The sequence below is a fragment of the Ursus arctos genome, unplaced genomic scaffold (assembly GCF_023065955.2).
Source record: "Ursus arctos isolate Adak ecotype North America unplaced genomic scaffold, UrsArc2.0 scaffold_1, whole genome shotgun sequence".
NCBI classification, from domain to species: domain Eukaryota; kingdom Metazoa; phylum Chordata; class Mammalia; order Carnivora; family Ursidae; genus Ursus; species Ursus arctos.
This window is the reverse complement of record NW_026622763.1, coordinates 54,532,104-54,538,148: the sequence shown is the minus strand read 5'-3', so window position 1 is coordinate 54,538,148 and position 6,045 is coordinate 54,532,104.

Here is a 6,045-nt window from a genome sequence, read left to right as displayed (position 1 = left end):
TAATGACAGACGGAAACTATCATGAGGTCTGTGAAGCATCAACATACTGCTATCATTTTCTCTCTAACCTTGCCTTGCTAGCAGCTCTCAGCCTTACAGGCTGAGAGATCATTTAAAAAGCAAATCCTAATGACTCTGCCCACTATAACAACAGTCAGCCAGATTGGCATCAATTTAGCTCAGTTTAGAAACTCAGGAGAGCAGCCATTGTTGACTTGTGACACCCTAAACTCCAGTTGTTCTCCACACACCAACCCCCACTCCTAAGGCTACCCCTTCCCCGTGGCTATTTCCATGCCTTGCAAAAAGATTCTCCTTCCTGGTAGGAAAATATTTTGTCTAGGTTATTTGCTTGGCACTCTGTACCTAATTTCTTAGGCTGCATCTATTTTTCTGGGCTAGCTCTTCTGGTACAAAATGCTTTAAGCATCCCCTTCCTTTCTCCATGGTCACACATTATTTTGTGTGTATTATGTATGCACAGGGTAACAGTGGGTAAATAACATCCCAGTGTCCCTGTAGCTTAAGACTAACATGGTTATGGTTCAGATAAACACGCCTGTACATGGCTGCCATAATCAATGTGGAATGGCAGAACAGTTTTGCAGATGCAGTCCCAGGAAGATAAAAAAAAAAAAAAAAAAGCAAAAAAAAGCTGTCTTGTCCAGATTCAATAGAATCTATTCACCAAGAAACCTGCGATAAAGCAGTCGCACGTTTTATTTGTTAACTTTGCAAGCCTGTGGGAACTGAGGCTGATGTACAATAGGATAATAGCATTATCACTTTGCAAATCAGCATGTGGCTTTGCTTGGGTGCCGCCAGAAGGGCACGGGGTTCTGAGAGCTCTAGCAAGCAGCCTGAAAAGGCAAGATCAGACTGCCTGGCTGGGAGTGCAAATGTATGAGGATAAATTGCCATGAATCTTCTTCTGCTTGGTTAAAAACACATTGCATATGTGTGTTTTTACTGTTTTGTAAGAGGCTAGGAGATGAATGCATGGACCTGAGTCTGTGTGTGAGTATGTGAGTGTACGTGAGTGTGTGTGAGTGCAGGGGGTGGAGGGATAGGTAGGAAGCAGAAAAGAATGGGGGACTCTCACAATAGCCCTTCTTAATGGAGAGCTATTGATCTCACTTCATAACACTTTAATCTCCAACTAAACATCTCACTTACCTCGTGTAAAAGAGATGCCAAGTTGAAATAAATAATAAACACAATATTTTAAGGACTTTTGAATTTTGCATGGTAATAAATATTAATGCAGCTTGTGACTCCCAAAGAAAATAGAAGGCACTTAATTCTGTTGTTGATATCCGGTACCGTGCAGGTTGATTTCCCGAGGTGAAAGTGAAAAATGCACTATTTGGACTTAAATTTAGATTTAATAAATAACTAATTTAGGATCTTGTTCTATATGCAAGGATATAATCACAAGGCATTCGTTTTTAAAAGGTTTCATTTATTCTTGTGAGCTTAATTATTGCAAGGAAACTGTGAGCAATTTGTTTTTTACCAGTGTCTGATTTCTGAGAATGGTTATTAAATATTAAATGGATGCATAATTCAGGCAATTAAGAAAGTAATCACACAAAGTAATGTAATGGAAGTTAATTATTACTGCATAAGCAAATAGTTCATTAATGCTAGTACTTGCTATGGCTGCATTCTTAATACATGCAGAACCGAAGCATGAATCCTCTGTGTATTCAAGGAGCTGGGAGGAAGTACGGTGCCACGGAGAGAGCGCCACTAATGAAAACCAGAAGCAAATAAGGCCATATTGACCCCTGACTTGTCTAAATAAGGTGGGATCATCATTACTTAAGAGAGAGTTTTATCGAAACCACGACTACACTAGCTGCTTATAATTTTTTTTTAGGTTTGTAACACAAACCATGACTTAAATCAAGGAGAAACCAAAAGGAATTCAGCTTGTTAAAACAAAAATCACCAATCGTGCATTCCCTGTTGTTGTTGTTGTCTTAAATCAATTCTTGTTAAACAGCCAAAGTCATCATTTTATGACTTAAAAAGACTCCATAGATTATTTTTCTTTTCATAGAATCATTACAGCTGGTAACAGACCTTATTTTGTCCTGCCCCTCAATGCCAGTTGAAAATCCTGACATTTCTTCGCTAACACTATCTCCCTAAAGCACCATGCTTTATAAAGACTATTTTATATTAATTCAACACATATGGGAGCTGGTGCTCTCCAAACCTTGGGCTGCTGTGAGGGACCAAGGTGGCCAGGGAAGGCCAGGCCAGGCAGAGAGTGGGGAGAGGGGAAAATGGTGAGGATTCTGCCCAAGCCCCCAGGACCAAGCCAGGCCTGCCTCCAGAGGAGACCAGCTCCTTACGGGTTTACTTTGTAACTACCCAGAACTGCCCAGGGCTCACTGCCTTGCTGTACCAATGACACCACGTGCCCCGTCTCATCATGGAATTTCACAGAGAAAGGCAATGCCTTCGGGCCAGATGCTCTTCTACCATTCTGATGTAGGCTTTAACTCACCATAATAATCCTTCAATCATCTGCTTGCCTACATGCAAAGCTTCTGCTCAGCTCTATGCACCACCTCTCAGGCTGGGGGCTGTGCTAGGGAAGCACGATGGAAGTCAAGAGACATTGGTCCTGTCAAGGGGATACTTCTAGCTACTCAAGGGCAGTGTCCTCTCTGTTCCTAGCACTTGGCTAGCCACTGAGGGAAATAGGAAAGATGTACAAGACAGCTTCCATCTCTGTCCTAGGAAAGCAGCTACAGTGGACCGTTAGAACAGTGGTTCTTTTCATCTTTGGGGGCATCACAGAGCTCTTGGATCATTATTTTTTTTTGAAGCTTTGTACCATATTTTATTTATTTTTTAAAAAATTATGTTATGTTAGTCACCATACTGTACTTCATTAGTTTTTTATGTAGTGTTCCATGCTTTATTGGACCATTGAAAGAGTGGTTCTTTTAACCTTTTTTTGGATCATAGAGCTCCTGGACACTTAAGTTAAAATTTGCATTCAATTTCAAAGGTTTCATGGTCTTCGTAATCCTACCCATGGATCTCAGATTTAAGACCTTCTCCTTTAGAGGAACCAGTGTCTTCAAACAGATAGTGAACATTTAGGAGATAATCTGTTTGGCTTTCTGGCATATAGACTATAAATACAGAAGAGGGGTTGGTGGAGTCTGAGGTAGTTTGGGGAAAGCTTTATGGAGCAAATGAATGAGCCTTGAGCTTAACATTGAAGAATGGCTGTTATTTTGAAGCCAAAGCCAGAGTATTTGTGTAGAACAACATGGGCAAAGGAGGAAAGGTAAGACTTCATTTTTTCATTAACACAATCATTCATCTAAACAATATCAAACGCCTACTAAATTAGATAATCTGGGGAAATAAAGGTAAGACATGTTTCCTTGACCTCAAAGAGTTTACAGTCTAGAAGAAAGAATACAGCAAGCAAATAAATTATATCGCAAGTGAAATGCAGTGGTTCTGAGCAAAATCCAAAGAACTATAGGAGAAGGGTAAATTCAGCTAGGAGTGTGTCAAAATGCTTAATGTAGGAGACACATTTCAGCAGGGCAATATAGCAAGGAAACTGTGCAAATATATGGGCAGATGTGAGCTACTGTTGAGATCTTGCCTTTGGTTTGAATGTCCTACCTCAAAAAGAGAGAAGCAATCTAGGCAAAGTCCAGGAGGTGGGGAAGTGTATCATATGTTTGAAAAACATGTTCAACTTGAAGAAAGTGCAGGTTTTGAGTAGAGAAAACTTCAAAAGGCAAATGGGGCCAGGTCATGGATGCTCTTAACAGGTGGGTAAGGGACTTTGAGTAGATCATGGAAAATCACAAATTTTTCCTTAATGTGGTGCTTTAGAAAGGGAAAGCCAGGTACAGTGCTCAGGCTGGAGTGGCCCAGCAATAGGGAGACCTCACAGGCTGCCGCCACGATGCTGGAGGGCTCCACTGAGGAACCGTAATTGGTATATGTCTCAGGGAATTAACATGGTGAATAAGAGAGGGTGGGTAGTGGAGGGGGAGAAATGAGGATTTCTAATCCACATCCACCTGCTGGGGCAGAGATGATAAATGACTCAAGCAAGAGTTACTTTTTGAAGAAGACACCAGTTTTACTCACCAGGAAGGAAGTAGGTATGCCAATCAAGACAATGGACTTTTTTTTTTTTTTTTTGAAGATTTTATTCATTTATTTATTGAGAGGGGGGAGGGTCAGAAGGAGAGGGGGAGAGAGGATCTCAAGCAGACTCCACACACAGAGCACAGAGCCCAATTTGGGGCTTAATCTCACCACCCTGAGACCACAACCTGACTGGAAATCAAGAATCAGATGCTCAACCAACTGAGCCACCCAGGCGCCCCAAGACAATGGACTTCCGTGGCGTCTCTGCCATACTCTCTGAAGGAGCATTCTCAATGTGCTCCTTGCTGGAGAAGGACAGGGCACACATCCCAGTGGTACTATTTATTTCCCTATGACACATTTAAGTATCTCCTCACCCAGAGCAGTGTTTGCCACACAACACCTGGGGCATAAGTCTGGCTCATTTCCATAAATCTTTGGCCTTTAAACTAAACTGCTATTCTGCCGAGAGTCAAGGGGTCCCTTGAGTAGGGCTTGAAGCTTTCAGAGCGTGGGCTTCTCTCTCTTATTTAGGAATGAGCTGGTCTTTCAGTTCTTTTTAAGTGGAATCTCCTACTTTACTTCATTTGATCTCTATAAATATAAGGAGTAAATCAGGAGAATATTATTATTATTTCTGTTCTGCTGATGAGACTCAGAGGAGATAAATGCCTAGCTTAAGATAGTATAGCTAATGAACGATGACCCCAGACTTTAAACTTTCCACCTCAAGACAGTATTGATGTTCAAGACAGCCCTGAGTGACTGTAGCAGGAGCCTCAATTTCCTCTACCCGGATCCATAGAATTTCTTCCAAGCTTCTCAGTTCAATTCTAATATTGATAGGCTAAACTCAAATCAGTTTCAGGCAGAACATTGGAAACTTTGAGCTCTGTCTTTTTTGGGGACTACTTAATTTCCCATTCAACATTAGATCCATTCTTTATTCTTACAGAGATCTCTATCATGGCAAGCTTGTATTCCCACTCACATTCTCTGCTGAGGGGCTTTTCCTGCTCTGGGTGAGTCAAATATTATGTCTGCATAGTTCCACTACTTAGGAACAAGTCTCTCATCCCCTTCCAAGTCTCTGATGACTTTAAATGTCAGAACTTACCCAACAATACGAAGTGGGCACTTTGTGTATTCATCTGTATATCCGGAATCCATTGCAAGTCTCAAAGCCAGTGGTTTGTTAAACTAACTCTAGAAGTTTCCAGAGAGTCCCAGAGGACTTCCAAATTTTAGCTGCTTCTTCCTCACTGATGAGATGAAATGTTATCAGGTTATAGAATTTTGCTCTCTTACTTGACATTGTTACATCTGATGCCACAAAACTCTCCTTTAACATGTGCCATGTCAGCTGCTAATCAGTTTCTTTCACTCCACATTTGAAATCTTTAAACCCTGGGAAAAGAAGCAGCCACAGCCTGGGCTGAAGATATGTGTGTTGGACACTAAGCTGTCGTAACGGGCCTTTACAATGTCACTTGAGGGTTATGCTCATTCTCTTTTGGCAATTCTCATTGTGAGAGGGGTGGCAGTGGAGGGACAGAGTTGAAAGGAAAATCCCCATCTCATGTGAACTCAGGGCTGGCCTGCCCAGCTCTCGTTAGACAGCATCTAAGCTGCCAGAGAATGGCTCAGCTCTCACACCGGGGCTCTCATGTTAAACCCTCCGCATCACCACAGTGGGAGAAAAACACGCCTTATGGGGACTAATGACTAATTCCCTACATCATGTCTAATGTGTCCCAAGGTGCCAACTTCAGCACACCTGCCTCCACTGCTGGTAAGGTAATGAGAGTGCTTGTGAGTTACTGGTCACTGACAACATTTATAATATTCTTCAACCTAACATTATTGCACAGGTCACTGTGCACTGTTCACCAGGAATGGGTG